Source organism: Nerophis lumbriciformis, linkage group LG03 (assembly GCF_033978685.3).
Source record: "Nerophis lumbriciformis linkage group LG03, RoL_Nlum_v2.1, whole genome shotgun sequence".
NCBI lineage: Eukaryota > Metazoa > Chordata > Actinopteri > Syngnathiformes > Syngnathidae > Nerophis > Nerophis lumbriciformis.
In genome coordinates this window covers 48,523,084-48,540,207 of record NC_084550.2, presented here as the reverse complement: position 1 = coordinate 48,540,207, position 17,124 = coordinate 48,523,084, and the positions used below count along the sequence as shown (strand labels likewise).

The following is a 17,124-nucleotide window of genomic DNA, read 5'->3' as shown; positions in this document are numbered from 1 at the left end:
CGATGACGTAAACATAGCGGCACATGGAAGTGATCGCGGCGCCGCTATAAATAGTTTGTCTGCGTTAGCGCTTATAATAACAATATCACTAATACTTGGTTAATATTCAAGTCATGAAATGTAAATGGAGTATTGTTGGCGCTTTTTGAATGGTTATTTATCAAGTTTTATGGGTGGAATAGTGGAGCTCCCACTGGCTGTTTAATATTTCGAATGCATAAAAAATTTATATTTTCGACTTCTGGTCTTTCATAATGATCATGGAGATAAGCAAAATTCCAAAAAAGTGCAGTTGTCCTTTTAATATTGTGCTGTCAATAGCACTCACCATACAAAACCCAAAACCAGTGAAGTTGGCACATTGTGTAATTCGTAAATAAAAACAGAATATAATGATTAGCAAATCCTTTTGAACAATATTCAATTGAATAGACTGCAATGACTAGACATTTAATTTATTTATTTTTTTGTTGCAAATAATCATTAACTTATAATTTAATGGCAGCAACACATTGCAAAAAAGTTGTCACAGGGGCATTTTTACCACTGTGTTACATGGCCTTTCCTTTTAACAACACTCAGTAAACGTTTGGGAACTGATAAAATCAATTGTTGAAGCTTTTCAGAAGGAATTATTTCCCATTCTTGCTTGATGTACAGCTTAAGTTGTTCGACAGTACGGGGTCTCTTTTGTGGTATTTTAGGCTTCATAATGCACCACACATTTTCAATGGGAGACATGTCTGGCCAGTCTAGTACCCGCACTCTTTTACTACGAAGCCACGTTGTTGTAACACGTTGCTTGGCATTGTCTTGCTGAAATAAGCAGGGGCGTCCATGATAACGTTGCTTGGATGGCAACATATGTTGCTCCAAAACCTGTATGTACCTTTCAGCATTAATGTTGCCTTCACAGATGTGTAAGTTGCCCATGTCTTGGGCACTAAGACACCCCCATACCATCACAGATGCTGGCTTTTCAACTTTGCGCCTATAACAATCCGGATGGTTCTTTTCCTCTTTAGTCCAGAGGACACAACATCCACAGTTTCCAAAAACAATGTGAAATGTGGACTCGTCTGACCACAGAACACTTTTCCACTTTTCATCAGTCCATCTGAGATTAGCTCGGATGTTGTTGATGAATGGCTTTGGCTTTGCATAGTAGAGTTTTAACTTTCACTTACAGATGTAGCGACAAACTGTCGTTACTGACAGTGATTTTCTGAAGTGTTCCTGAGCCCATGTGGTGATATCCTATACACACTGATGTCGGTTTTTGATGCAGTACCACCTGACGGATTTAAGGTCACGGGCATTTTAATGTTGGTTTTCGGGCCTTATTTGTTCACAAAGTGGTGATGACTGAGCATTTCGTGGAAGCTGCTTTTATACCCAATCATGGCACCCACCTGTTCCCAATTATCATTTTCACCTGTGGGATGTGTTTAATGAGCATTCCTCAACTCTCTCAGCTTTTTTGAAACATGTTGCAGGCATGAAATTCCAAATGAGCTAATATCTGCAAAAAATTACAAAGTTTACCAGTTTGATCTTGTCTTTGCAGTCTATTCAATTGAATATAAGTTGAAAAGGATTTGCAAATCATTGTATTCTGTTTTTATTTACCATTTACACAACATGATTTTGGGTTTTGTAGATAAATGGAAAAATGTACAGTTAATACAGGTGATCGATATTGGTATCGGCCAATCTCACTCACAGATGATCGCTCGGAATCAGCAGCATAAATCCCTAAAGTCCAGCGTTTACACCACCGCCCACATGAGGCGCCACAAGTACTGTGACAAAATGGTGCTTTAAAGGCCTACTGAAATGCAATTTTCTTATTTAAACGGGGATAGCAGGTCCATTCTATGTGTCACACTTGATCATTTCGCGATATTGCCATATTTTTGCTGAAAGGATTTAGTAGAGAACATCGACGATAAAATTCGCAACTTTTGGTCGCTGATAAAAAAGCCTTGCCTGTACCGGAAGTAGCAGACGATATGCGCGTGACGTCACAGGTTGTGGAGCTCCTCACATCCGCACATTGTTCACAATCATGGCCACCAGCAGTGAGAGCGATTCGGACCGAGAAAGCGACGATTTCCCCATTAATTTGAGCGAGGATGAAAGATTTGTGGATGAGGAAAGTGAGAGTGAAGGACTAGAGGGCAGTGGGAGCGATTCAGATAGGGAAGATGCTGTAAGAGGCGGGTGGGACCTGATATTCAGCTGTGAATGACTAAAACAGTAAATAAACACGAGACATATATATACTCTATTAGCCACAACACAACCAGGCCTATATTTAATATGCCACAAATTAATCCCGCATAAAAAACACCTCCCCCCTCCCGTCCATACAACCCGCCGATACAACTCAAAACACCTGCACAACACACTCAATCCCACAGCCCAAAGTACCGTTCACCTCCCCAAAGTTCATACAGCACATATGTTTCCCCAAAGTCCCCAAAGTTACGTACGTGACATGCACATAGCGGCACGCACGTACGGGCAAGCGATCAAATGTTTGGAAGCCGCAGCTGCATGCGTACTCACGGTACCGCGTCTGCGCATTCCAACTCAAAGTCCTCCTGGTAAGAGTCTCTGTTGTCCCAGTTCTCCACAGGCCAATGGTAAAGCTTGACTGTCATCTTCCGGGAATGTAAACAATGAAACACCGGCTGTGTTTGTGTTGCTGCAGCCGCCCGCAATACACCGCTTCCCACCTACAGCTTTCTTTTTTGCTGTCTCCATTGTTCATTGAACAAATTGCAAAAGATTCACCAACACAGATGTCCAGAATACTGTGGAATTTTGCGATGAAAACAGACGATTTAATAGCTGGCCACCATGCTGTCCCAAAATGTCCTCTACAATCCGTGACGTCACGCGCTGACGTCATCATACCGAGACGTTTTCAGCAGGATATTTCACGCAAAATTTAAAATTGCACTTTAGTAAGCTAACCCGGCCGTATTGGCATGTGTTGCAATGTTAAGATTTCATCATTGATATATAAACTATCAGACTGCGTGGTCGGTAGTAGTGGGTTTCAGTAGGCCTTTAAGACATGGTTGTAGAAAACAGAATATTGACTTCATGTCAATACAAAGGCAAACTTCAAGTAAAAACACAGACTTTTAGTTTTTGGTGTTTTTTTGCATGCTTGTACTTTGTTAAAAGTGATGAGGTGCGTAATGCTTGTTGAAAGTGAAACTCAATCTGTTGTTTTTGTGCAATTCGCTGCCTCGTGTGCTTCGGATCCCGCGAGAGGGGAAAAAGAGAACGAGGAGTCTGCCAAAGCTTCTACAAACCATCGATTCTCTGCTGCACTTTAAATGTAACCCGACTCTCCGCAGCCTCCGCCGAACGCCGCCTCCGTGGCTCTAACTGAAAATGATCGATCCGTGTGATGACGACGTGTTTTCATGCCTCTCTGGATGGGACTTTTATTGTTTTAGCGGCAGCATCTGGTTGCTGATGATGGACCTGATGAGGTCAACGTACGGGGGGAGCGAGAGAAAACAAAAGAGAGAGAGCGCCCGATCGATAGGCGAAAGCATGACATCATCTTGGCGGGGGGCCGTCTGCCAGGAACTACGAGCAGACCCCGATCATCAGTCATTAACCCTTTCCGCTCATTTGGTCCAGGGTGAAGTTGCAGGCGGAGGCGGGGCTCGAGTAATAAACAATGGCACAAAATAATCACAGCAACTATCAACACAGGGCTGGTTGCTAATTTTGGCGGCCGATCAGTGAGAAGATGGATTTTCCCGACCTTAGCAAATCTTACAAGAGCTTAGTGAATCCCACATCTCTGTCCTGGCTACTCAGTACAAAATGTACCAAGTGGAAAAGACAAAGAACACAATGCCTATTTTTTTACACATGTGATCATATTGATAAATACTAGGGATGTCCGATAATGGCTTTTTTGCCGATATCCGATATTGTCCAACTCTTAATTACCGATTCCGATATCAACCGATACCGATATATACAGTCGTGGAGTTAACACATTATTATGCCTAATTTTGTTGTGATGCCCCGCTGGATGCATTAAACAATGTAACAAGGTTTTTCAAAATAAATCAACTCAATTTATGGAAAAAAGTGCCAACATGGCAGTGCCATATTAATTATTGAAGTCACAAAGTGCATTATTTTTTTAACATGCCTCAAAACAGCAGCTTGGAATGTGGGACATGCTCTACCTGAAATAATCCTGATACCCACTACAACTATGTGAAACACTGTACTTTGACTTTCACAAAGTGCTTTTTTTTTTTTTTTAAACATGCCTCAAAACAACAGCTCCAAAAACAATGAAGGCACACAGCTTCAGTACGGAGTATACTATAAACTGGGCTCAACCTGCCCTGTTCTTAACGCATACTTGCCAACCTTGAGACCTCCGATTTCGGGAGGTTGGGGGGTGGGCGTGGTTGGGGGCGTGGTTAAGAGGGGAGGAGTATATTGACAGCTAGAATTCACCAAGTATTTCATACATACATATACATATATATATATATATATATATATATATATATATATATATATATATATATATATATATATATATCCTAAAAATATGCAAACAAAACTGTGTTTAGATAATTGATACTTCAAACTTGCATAAATAAATATTAAGGAATATAACATAACTTGGCTTCTGAGAGCTTCAAAATGTAATGAATAAAATGCTAAAGTTGTTGATAAACAAGCAATTATTTGAATAATTAAATATGGTCATTTTAGATGAATTATTATAATAATTTAAAATTAATTATTTCAAATATGTTTATTTTAATGTATAATTCTATGGCTGGATGTAATAAGGAGTCAGAAAAAATACAAATAAAAATACAATTAATTTTGATGTTTTTAGCAAAATATAGTGAACTTTTTTTTTTTTTTTAATTAATAAATATATGTATTTTTAGGTAAGATAAACATAATAATACAATTTATCTCTAGTCTGGATGATTTAGTTCTTGTCACCCTGTTGTCCTCCCATCGTGAAAAAAGGCTGTCCTCACTCAGGTCCGCATGGAGGTGGAGGGGGCGTGGCCTCCAGCTCCGGCTGAAAATCGGGAGATTTTCGGGAGAATATTTGTCCCGGGAGGGTTTTGGGAGGGGCGCTGAATTTCGGGAGTCTCCCGGAAAATTCGGGAGGGTTGGCAAGTATGTCTTAATGTATCGTATTTGTATGAGTAACAAAAGTGTGCAAATAAAAACAAGAAAGGCACAAAAATAAAAAAAACTGATTCAGTCCAGACTAGTAGATAACACAGCCATCCTTAAATGTGCATGAACATTAATACAACTGCTTCAGTCTAGACTAGTAGAAAACACAGCCATCCTTTAAAGTGCATGGGGGAAAAAAGGCACAAAACATAAATAAAACAGCTTCACTCAGTCCGGCAACAGATGAAGCTCAAAGAGTGGGCTAATTATATTTCTCCTTGTCATCACGTGTGAGAGGTAGATTTTTCTGAATGAAAACAAGCATCTGCAAGGGGTTCTGGGTATTTGTTCTGTTGTGTTTATGTTGTGTTACGGTGCGGGTTTGTTTGTCATTCTTGGTTGTTATGGGTTTACAATGTGGCACATATTTGTAACAATGTTAAAGTTGTTTATACGGCCACCCTCAGTGTGACCTGTATGGCTGTTGATCAAGTATGCTTGCATTCGCGAGTGCGTGTGTCAAACCGTAGATATTATGTGACTGGGCCGGCACGCAAAGGCAGCGCCTTCAAGGATTAATTGGCGCTCTGTACATCTTCCTGCGTCTGTGTACACAGCGGCATTTTAGAAAGTCACAAATTTTACTTTTGGAAACCGATAATCTTGAAGCCGATACCCATAATTTCCGATACTACTTTTCAAAGCATTTATCGGCCGATAATATCGGCGGTCCGATATTATCGGACATCCCTAATAAATACCCATGCTAATTTTAGGCATAATCTTTATAATTCCACACAGGAATATACCTATAAAACACCACTGGGTGATAATAGTGTACTGCAAACTGCTTCCATCAATTGTCATTAAAGGATGAGTTAAATAAAAGTTTTTGTTTTACTGCGCAAATTTATTTTTCCATGTGTAAAAGTCCAAGTAATTTTCAACAATAGCTTGTGGTCCAAATCAGAGGTGGGCACATATTTTGACTCGGGGCCACATTGAGAGAAAAAAATGTGTCTGACATATACACTTTTAGCTATAACAATCTGCTGTACAGTATGTGTGTTTGGGTCCCTTTTTTCCAGGAACACCAATACCAAAAGTCACAATGTCCGATAGAGTTCTAAAAACGTTATAAAAGACACCTCAACAAAACGGAATGGAATTTTACAATTGTTTTACGCAATGGGACACCCAAAATGTACATGAAAATAAAGAAAGTGGGATTTACAATATTAACTATGAACAATAAAACACAACATATGAACGTCGCTCCTCTTTTACGTCTCAGACCAGCTCCTTGATAGTTGTGTGTCTTTTACAATCAAGCAAAACACAACAAAAATGTAAAAAAACAACAAAATATGAATGCAAAAGTGTAATAAACACCTACAATGTGATATATTATCACGTAAAAATCTGCTTCCACATGTTTCTGACACATACGTTTCGGGCTGGCTGCTCTCAAATTAAACCCAGCCCACTCTGCTTTGTCCCTGATGTGACGTAGATCAGTGGTTCTCAAATGGGGGTACTTGAAGGTATGCCAAGGGGTACGTGAGATTTTTTTAAAGGGGAACATTATCACCAGACCTATGAAAGCGTCAATATACAGGTAAAAGCCAGTAAATTAGAATATTTTGAAAAACTTGATTTATTTCAGTAATTGCATTCAAAAGGTGTAACTTGTACATTATATTTATTCATTGCACACAGACTGATGCATTCAAATGTTTATTTCATTTAATTTTGATGATTTGAAGTGGCAACAAATGAAAATCCAAAATTCCGTGTGTCACAAAATTAGAATATTGTGTAAGGGTTAAATTTTGAAGACACCTGGTGCCACAAACTAATCAGCTGATTAACTCAAAACACCTGCAAAGGGCTTTAAATGGTCTCTCAGTCCAGTTCTGAAGCCTACACAAACATGGGGAAGACTTCAGATTTGACAGCTGTCCAAAAGGCAACCATCGACACATTGCACAAGGAGGGAAAGACACAAAAGGTTATTGCTGAAGAGGCTGGCTGTTCTCAGAGCTCTGTGTCCAAACACATTAATGGAGAGGCAAAGGGAAGGAAAAACTGTGGTCAGAAAAAGTGTACAAGCGATAGGGATCACCGCGCCCTGGTCAAGATTGTGAAAAAAAACCCATTCAAAAATGTGGGGGAGATTCAGAAGGAGTGGACAGCTGCTGGAGTCAGTGCTTCAAGATCCACCACCAAGAGACGATTGAAAGACATGGGTTTCAACTGCCGCATACCTCGTGTCAAGCCACTGCTGACCAAGAAACAGCGCGCAAAGCGTCTCACCTGGGCTAAGGAAAAAAAGAGCTGGACTGCTGCTGAGTGGTCCAAAGTCATGTTTTCTGACGAAAGCAAATTTTGCATTTCCTTTGGAAATCGAGGTCCCAGAGTCTGGAGGAAGACAGGAGAGGCACAGGATCCACGTTGCCTGAAGTCTAGTGTAAAGTTTCCACCATCAGTGATGGTTTGGGGTGCCATGTCATCTGCTGGTGTCGGTCCACTCTGTTTCCTGAGATCCAGGGTCAACGCAGCCGTCTACCAGCAAGTTTTAGAGCACTTCATGCTTCCTGCTGCTGACCTGCTCTATGGAGATGGAGATTTCAAGTTCCAACAGGACTTGGCGCCTGCACACAGCGCAAAATCTACCCGTGCCTGGTTTACGGACCATGGTATTTCTGTTCTAAATTGGCCCGCCAACTCCCCTGACCTTAGCCCCATAGAAAATCTGTGGGGTATTGTGAAAAGGAAGATGCAGAATGCCAGACCCAAAAACGCAGAAGAGTTTAAGGCCACTATCAGAGCAACCTGGGCTCTCATAACACCTGAGCAGTGCCAGAAACTCATCGACTCCATGCCACGCCGCATTAATGCAGTAATTGAGGCAAAAGGAGCTCCAACCAAGTATTGAGTATTGTACATGCTCATATTTTTCATTTTCATACTTTTCAGTTGGCCAACATTTCTAAAAATCCCTTTTTTGTATTAGCCTTAAGTAATATTCTAATTTTGTGACACACGGAATTTTGGATTTTCATTTGTTGCCACTTCAAATCATCAAAATTAAATGAAATAAACATTTGAATGCATCAGTCTGTGTGCAATGAATAAATATAATGTACAAGTTACACCTTTTGAATGCAATTACTGAAATAAATCAAGTTTTTCAAAATATTCTAATTTACTGGCTTTTACCTGTATACCTTGATGTTGCAGAAAAAAGACAATATATATTTTAAACCGATTTCCGAACTATAAATGGGTGAATTTTGGCGAATTAAACGCCTTTCTATTATTCGCTCTCTGAGCAATCACAATCGGGAAGCAATCCGCCATTTTCTCAAACACATTACAAACACAGAGTCAAATCAGCTCTGTTATTTTCCGTTTTTTCGACTGTTTTCCGTACCTTGGAGACATCATGCCTCGTCGGTGTGTTGTCGGAGGGTGTAACAACACAAAAAGGGACGGATTCAAGTTGCACCAGTGGCCCAAAGATGCGAAAGTGGCAAGAAATTGGACGTTTGTTCCGCACACTTTACCGACGAAAGCTATGCTACGACAGAGATGGCAAGAATGTGTGGATATCCTGCAATAGTAAAAGCAGATGCATTTCCAACGATAAAGTCAAAGAAAACTGCCGCCAGACCCCCAGGAAAAGAGAGCGGATGAGGGTATGTCTACAGAATATATTAATTGATGAAAACTGGGCTGTCTGCACTCTCAAAGTGCATGTTGTTGCCAAATGTATTTCATATGCTGTAAACCTAGTTCATAGTTGTTAGTTTCCTTTAATGCCAAACAAACACATACCAATCGTTGGTTAGAAGACGATCGCCAAATTCGTCCTCGCTTTCTCCCGTGTCGCTGGCTGTCGTGTCGTTTTCGTCGGTTTCGCTTGCATACGGTTCAAACCGATATGGCTCAATAGCTTCAGTTTCTTCTTCAATTTCGTTTTCGCTACCTGCCTCCACACTACAACCATCCGTTTCAATACATGCGCAGGTCAGGGAAGCTAGGGTCGATATTCTTCTCTTGATCATCTTCGGGACGGTGTGAGCCAAGACATCCAGGGGGTTTAGCTCGCTCGTCTGCGGGAACAAACTGCCGCCATTGCTTGCCGTGCTGCAGAGGTCCTTTGTCCCTGAATTGCTCACACACTCCGGCAGATTCAATGGGGGTCTTGCGGCAGATTTCTTTGACTTTATCGTTGGAAATGCATCTGCTTTGAGTGTCGCAGGATATCCACACATTCTTGCCATCTCTGTCGTAGCATAGCTTTCGTCCGTAAAGAGTGCGGAACAAACGTCCAATTTCTTGCCACTTTCGCATCTTTGGGCCACTGGTGCAACTTGAATCCGTCCCTGTTTGTGTTGTTACACCCTCCGACAACACACCGACGAGGCATGATGTCTCCAAGGTACGGAAAACAGTCGAAAAAACGGAAAATAACAGAGCTGATTTGACTCGGTGTTTGAGAAAATGGCGGATTGCTTCCCGATGCGACGTCACATTGTGACGTCATCGCTCCGAGAGCGAATATTAGAAAAGCGTTTAATTCGCCAAAATTCACCCATTTAGAGTTTGGAAATCGGTTAAAAAAATATATGGTCTTTTTTCTGCAACATCAAGGTATATATTGACACTTACATAGGTCTGGTGATAATGTTTCCCTTTAAGCCGCTGAAATCCAAGTTTGAATCCGAGCTAATGTCGCTATACCTTGCTGTTGTATCCGCCATGTTTGTTTGTATCGGCATCACTAAGTGACGTCACAGGAAAATGGACGGGTGTATATAACGATGGTTAAAACCAGGCACTTTGAAGCTTTTTTTAGGGATATTGCGTGATGGGTAAAATTTTGAAAGAAACTTCGAAAAATACAATAAGCCACTGGGAACTGATTTTTAATGGTTTTAATCCTTCTGAAATTGTGATAATGTTCCCCTTTAAATATTCTAAAAATAGCAACAATTCAAAAATCCTTTATAAATATATTTGATGAATAATACTTCAACAAAATGTGAATGTAAGTTCATAAACTGAACATCAAATCAAGTAGGCTATTCCATTCATTAACATAAACCCAGAGTTTCCCCCGTGTCATGATGGTTTGACCCTCACTAAAATGTCTGTCAAAAAGAACTGTGAAAAGAAATGCAACAATGCAATATTCAGTGTTGATAGCTAGCCTTTTTGTGGACATTTTCCATAAATATCGATGTTAAAGATTTCTTTTTTTGTGAAGAAATGTTTAGAATTAAGTTCATGAATCCAGATGGATCTCTATTACAATCCCCAAAGAGGGCACTTTAAGTTGATGTGTAGAAATCTTTATTTATAATTGAATCACTTGTTTATTTTTCAACATGTTTTTAGTTATTTGTATATCTTTTTTTCCAAATAGTTCAAGAAAGACCACGACAAATGAGCAATATTTTGCACTGTTATACAATTTAATAAATCATAAACTGATGACATAGTGCTGTATTTTACTTCTTTATCTCTTTTTTCAAACAAAAATGCATTGCTCTGATTAGGGGGTACTTGAATTAAAAAAAATGTTCACAGGGGGTACATCACTGAAAAAAGGTTGAGAACCACTGACGTAGATGACCGTAATAACTCCTACAACACTCAAAAGTGCAGATTTCGACCATTGAAACACTTTCTATAGTTCAAGACTTACGGCCATTTAGAAACAGCACTGCACATCATAATGGCGGCTACAGTTTTGATGTTAAAGGTCTAAAAAAAATGATGTAGAACATCTGGCGGGCCGGATTGAAAATCTTAACGGGCCGCATGTGGCCCACAGGCCGTATTTTGCGCAGCCATGGTCCAAATTCTAGCCTTGAAGCTGGAAACAGTTTATAATTGCTAATGCTAATGTGCTGTCTTGTCCAATAGAGTATTTGTCTCTAAGAAGTGCTATTATTGAGTACTATGTCCAATTTTTCTACGCACTGTAACTGCACGTGTTCAACATATTAGATGTCAAAAAGAAAGTAACACCAAGGAGTAGGACAGGAGGACACAAGCGTTAGCAACACTAGCATGGCTATGGTAGCTACAATGCAAATTTTACACTCACATTTTAAGGGAATAAGCGGTAGGAAATGGATGGATGGATTTTAACAGCAACCATGATAGGTTAGCATTTTTGTTAAATAAAATAAAAGGGGCGGATTTATTGTGTACTATGTCCACTTTTTCTACGCACTGTAACTCTGCACGTGTCTATTCAGGTCTTTTTTCATACAAAAGGTGCACCGGATTATAAGGTGCATTAAAGGAGTCATATTAGGATTTTTTCTTCTAAATGTAAAACACTTCCTTGTGGTCTACATAACATGTAATGGTGGTTCTTTGGTCAAAATGTTGCATATTTTATGTTTTACAGATCATCTTCAAGTCGCTTTATGAGCGTCGCTTCAGGATGTGCCGTTTTGTGGGCGGTCTTATTTACGTGGCTCACCTTCGACAGCGTCTTCTCCCCGTCATCTTTGTTGTTTTTTTTCCTTGCTCAAAAGTCAAATTCGGATTTGTTTTCGAGAAAACACCTAAAGTAGCCAACCCTTAAAGCCGCCCCTGCCAGTCAACATTAGAGATAAATGCTTAAAATGTAATATCAGAAATTATCGGTATCGGTTTTCAAAAAGTAAAATGTATGACTTTTTAAATCGCCGCTGTGTACACGGACGTAGGGAGAAGTACAGAGCGCCAATAAACCTTAAAGGCACTGCCTTTGCGTGCCGGCCCAGTTACATAATATCTACGGCTTTTCACACACACAAGTGAATGCATACTTGGTCAACAGCCATACAGGTCATACTGAGGGTGACCGTATAAACAACTTTAACACTGTTACAAATATGCGCCACACTGTGAACCCACACCAAACAAGAATGACAAACACATTTCGGGAGAACATCCGCACCGTAACACAACAGAACAAATACCCAGAAACCCTTGCAGCACTAACTCTTTTGGGACACTACAATATACACCCCCCCATAATAATGTCTTAATTCCACGACTGTATATATCGGTATCGGTAATTAAGAGTTGGGACAATATCGGGATATCGGCTAAAAAGCCATTATCGGACATCTCTAGTTCCAACTTTAAAATATTCACCCTGTTTGGGAATTGTGTGCTCTACTTTAACAATTCTAAAAAAAAATTCAACTTCAGCATTGGAGCATTCACACGCAATTCCTTCAGGAATTGCCTCATCTGGTTTATATTAACCTCTTCAATCACAAGTGGAGCAAAGATTTGTTTACGGTTTATTGATGATTATTACGTTGGAGTGAACCTAATAGGGTGAGTTGTTTATCTTGGAGGTCACCCTTGAATGAGGAAGCTGACTGTGACAAAGAGCAGATGCTGCCACTTCCATTTTTGACGCGGGGGCATGAAAGACCCTCCGCTATCTCTCACTGGCTCCCACACAGAGGGGCAATGTCACTTTTTAAGATGTCACCAACACAACACCCTGCCCCTTGTTGCCATGGTGACAGTCAGGTCGTGCCTTTATGTGAGGAAGTTTGCAAATGTGCCTGTGAGTGCGCTCGTGTGTGTGTGTGTGTGTGTGTGTGTGTGTGTGTGTGTGTGTGTGTGTGTGTGTGTGTGTGTGTGTGTGTGTGTGTGTGTGTGTGTGTGTGTTCTTGTATTTCGACCTTTCTTGAGACATCAACAAGGAAAAGTACCTTCCATATGAGGAGGTGTGAACAAGTTAGGACATAAATCATGGTCCCAATACGGAAAAACCATTGCATCTAATAGAAAATGTCTCATTTGCACCCCTGGTGGTGAAATCTATCAAAATTAGGGTGGTCCCAAAAAGGAGGGATTTTTCAAATTGACTGTGGGTCGGTTTTAAAAGTGCTCCCCCTCTGGTCAACATATGAAATAACAAGTGTGTGTAAGAAATTGAAATGGACCCCTTTGGCCAAAATTAATTAAAAAAAAAAGAATAAATATGTATATAGAGACATATGGTAATAACGTGAAGTAAATAATGAAGATTAAAAAAACAATTACAAGCAAAAAAATCCCTAAAAGCAGTCTTTTTTTGTCAACATATGTAATAACAAGTGTGTGTAAAAAATTGAAGTGCTCCCCCTCTGGTCAACATATGTAATAACAAGTGTGTGTAAGAAATTGAAATATGCCCCCCTTTGGCCAAAATTAATGAAAAAAAAAAAAAAATATGTATATAAAGACATACTGTAATAACGTGAAGTAAATAATGAAGATTAAAAAAACAATTACAAACAAAAAATTCCCTAAAAGCAGTCTTTTTTTGACACAATGTGTACATTTTTTTCTTTTAAAATTGAGAACAATTTCTTATTCTTTCTGTTTCTGTAACATTGCAATATTTTCTCGTAAAATGATTACTTTTTGATGTAAAATGATTACTTTTTAATGCAAAACGGTGACATTTGTCATATAAAATTCTGAGCCATCACAATATTGCCAATTTTTTGTTGTTCTTGTAAAATAGTGACATTTTTTTGAGTAAATTTGTGACTTGTCATAATTTTGCTAAGTAAAATTTTAGAAATTTTAAAGTTTTCTGATAAAATGGTGACTTTTGTCGAGTAAAATCTGGACTATTTTCATAAAATTGCCAAAGTTTGAATGTTTCTTATAAAATTATGACTTTTGTCGAGTAAAATTTTGACTCTTTTCATAAAATTGCCAAAATTTGAAATTTTCTAATAAAATTGTGACTTTTGTCGAGTAAAATTTTGACTCTTTTCATAAAATTTCCAAAATTTGAAATTTTCTAATAAAATTGTGTGACTTTTGTCGCGAAAAATGTTGACTATTTTCATACAATTGCCACAATTCGAAAGTTTCTTATAAAATTGTGACTTTTGTTGAGTAAAACTATGACTTTTTTCATAAAATTGCCAACATTTTAAAAATTCCGACTGTTATTGAGTAAAATTCCAACTTTCATCATATTGCACAAATGTTCAGTTTTCCTTGTAGAATTTTGACTTGCGTTGAGTAAAATTACGACTTTTATTATAATACTGCCCCCAAAAAAATCTTGTGACCTTTTTCTTGTGAAATTCCAACAAATTTTTCACAACAAGCTTTTTTATATTTGCATAGTATGTACCGTAGTTTTCAGACTATAAGTCGCAGTTTTTTTCATAGTTTGGCCGGGCTCCAGTGCAATTTATATATGTTTTTTTCCTTCTTTATTATGCATTTTCGGCAGGTACGACTTATACTCCGTTGCGACTTATACTCCGAAAAATACGGTATATATTATTAATACAAATACAAATCTTCATATATCTAGAAAGGGTGGTCCTAAAGAGGTAGGCATATTTTGGAGGTCTCAAGAAGGTAACAAATACAAGTGTGTGTGTGTGTGTGTGTGTGTGTGTGTGTGTGTGTGTGTTTAAGTGAGTAAAAATCAGGAAACACTTGCGCTCCTCTGTCGACACTCTAAGCCGAAATAGGCCTGATGAACACCTACTCACCGTTTAAGAGACTCACTCCCATGTAACCCCATCTTGTCTAATTGGACACTCTCAGCCATTATTCACCATGTTCTCCTCCCAAATAGCTCACAGACAACTGTAGCTAACTGATTTCCTCCTACATCTTCGCACAAAGTTCAGCCAAAGCTGAAATTGACTTTAATTTTCTTTTATTATGTTGACTTACACAACATGGCGCAATTTACTTTGATGTTTTTTTTACAGTCCTCTATTATGCAAATGCTGTTTTTTTTTATTGATGTCTTAAAGGGGAACCGCACTTTCTTTTGGAATTTTGCCTATTGTTCACAATCATTATGAAAGACATGACGACAGATGGATTTTTTAATGTATTCTAAATGTTAAATAAACGGAAATAAAAGGCAGACTACAGCGGAGCCAATGGGAGCTCCACTATTCCGCCTATAAAATCTGTTAAATAACCATTGAAAACAACCAACAATACTTACAACTAGAGATGTCCGATAATGGCTTTTTTGCCGATATCCGATATTCCGATATTGTCCAACTCTTAGTTACCGATTCCGATATCAACCGATACCGATATATACAGTCGTGGAATTAACACATTATTATGCCTAATTTTGTTGTGATGCCCCGCTGGATGCATTAAACAATGTAACAAAGTTTTCCAAAATAAATCAACTCAAGTTATGCACTGCCATATTTATTATTGAAGTCACAAAGTGCATAATTTTTTTTAACATGCCTCAAAACAGCTGCTTGGAATTTGGGACATGCTCTCCCTGAGAGAGCATAAGGAGGTTGAGGTGGGCGGGGCGAGGTTGAGGTGGGGAGGGGTAGCGGGGGGTGTATATTGTAGCGTCCCGGAAGAGTTAGTGCTGCAAGGGGTTCTGGGTATTTGTTCTGTTGTGTTTATGTTGTGTTACAGTGCGGATGTTCTCCCGAAAAGTGTTTGTCATTCTTGTTTGGTGTGGGTTCACAGTGTGGCGCATATTTGTAACAGTGTTAAAGTTGTTTATAGGGCCACCCTCAGTGTGACCTGTATGGCTGTTGACCAAGTATGTTTTGCATTCACTTGTGTGTGTGAAAAGCCGTAGATATTATGTGATTGGGCCGGCATGCAAAGGCAATGACTTTAAGGTTTATTGGCGCTCTGTACTTCTCCCTACGTCCGTGTACACAGCGGCGTTTTAAATAGTTATACATTTTACTTTTTGAAACCGATACCGATAATTTTTAAACCGATACCGATAATTTCCGATATTACATTTTAAAGCATTTATCGGTCGATAATATCGGCAGTCCGATATTATCGGACATCTCTACTTACAAACATTTATATTTTGTGATTTGAATATCAACTAAGTATTAGTGATATTGTTATTATAAGCGTCAAATAACGCAGACAAACTATTTATAGCTGCGCCGTGATGACAATCTTGTGTCCCTCTTAGGATTGTACGGTATACCGGTATTAGTATAGTACCACGATACTAATGAATCATATTCGGTACTATACCGCCTCTAAAACGTATCGGTCCACCCCCCCTCCGTCGTTGTCACGTCGTGTCATTGCTGGTTTTACAAGCAGAGGAGCATGTTCGGCAGCGCACAATCCCGGAGTACTTACAAGCAGACACAGTGTGTAGACAGAAAAGGGAGAACAGATGCATTTTGGCTTAAAAACTAAGGATAAAGGTGAAGTTATAACACTGAAACACCCTCAGGAAGAGGTGCTTTAAGACATGGCTAGCTAGCTAGCGGCTAAAGTCCAGCCACAGTCTGCAGTGTTTTAGCTACTTCTAAATCACTAATCCTCGTCTCCATGGCGACAAATAAAGTAAGTTTCTCACAAGTATCATCCCTGCAGGACGAGGAATAGCTAAACATGCTTCACTACACACCGTAGCTCACCGGCGTCACAATGTAAACAAACGCCATTGGGGGATCTACACCTAACATCCACTGTAAGGATACCAAGTACAGGAGCGTATCTAGTCGGTACTACCATGATTACATCTATATTTTTTAGCATAACAAAATCTTCTTTCGTTTAATTTTTTCATTTATATGATGTTTATAAACTCAGGAAATATGTCCCTGGACACATGAGGACTTTGAATATGACCAATGTATGATCCTGTAACGACTTGGTATTGGATTGATACCCAAATTTGTGGCATCATCCAAAACTAATGTAAAGCATCCAAACAACAGAAGAATAAGTGATTATTACATTTTAATCGAAGTGTAGATAGAACATGTTAAGAAAGAAAGTAAGCAGATATTAACAGTAAATAAACAAGTAGATTAATAATTCATTTTCTACCACTTGTCCCTCATAATTTTGACAACATAATAGAATGATAAATGACACAATATGTTACTGCATATGTCA

The 17,124-nt window shown here is 39.1% G+C and overlaps 1 protein-coding gene across 1 annotated transcript in view; it reads right to left on the bottom strand.

Annotated features, from left to right (window-relative positions):
* The window catches only part of rpl29 (ribosomal protein L29), a 68,779-nt gene that overhangs the window by 33,799 nt on the left and 17,856 nt on the right, over window positions 1-17,124 (bottom strand). The gene's annotated exons all lie outside the window — the stretch shown is intronic.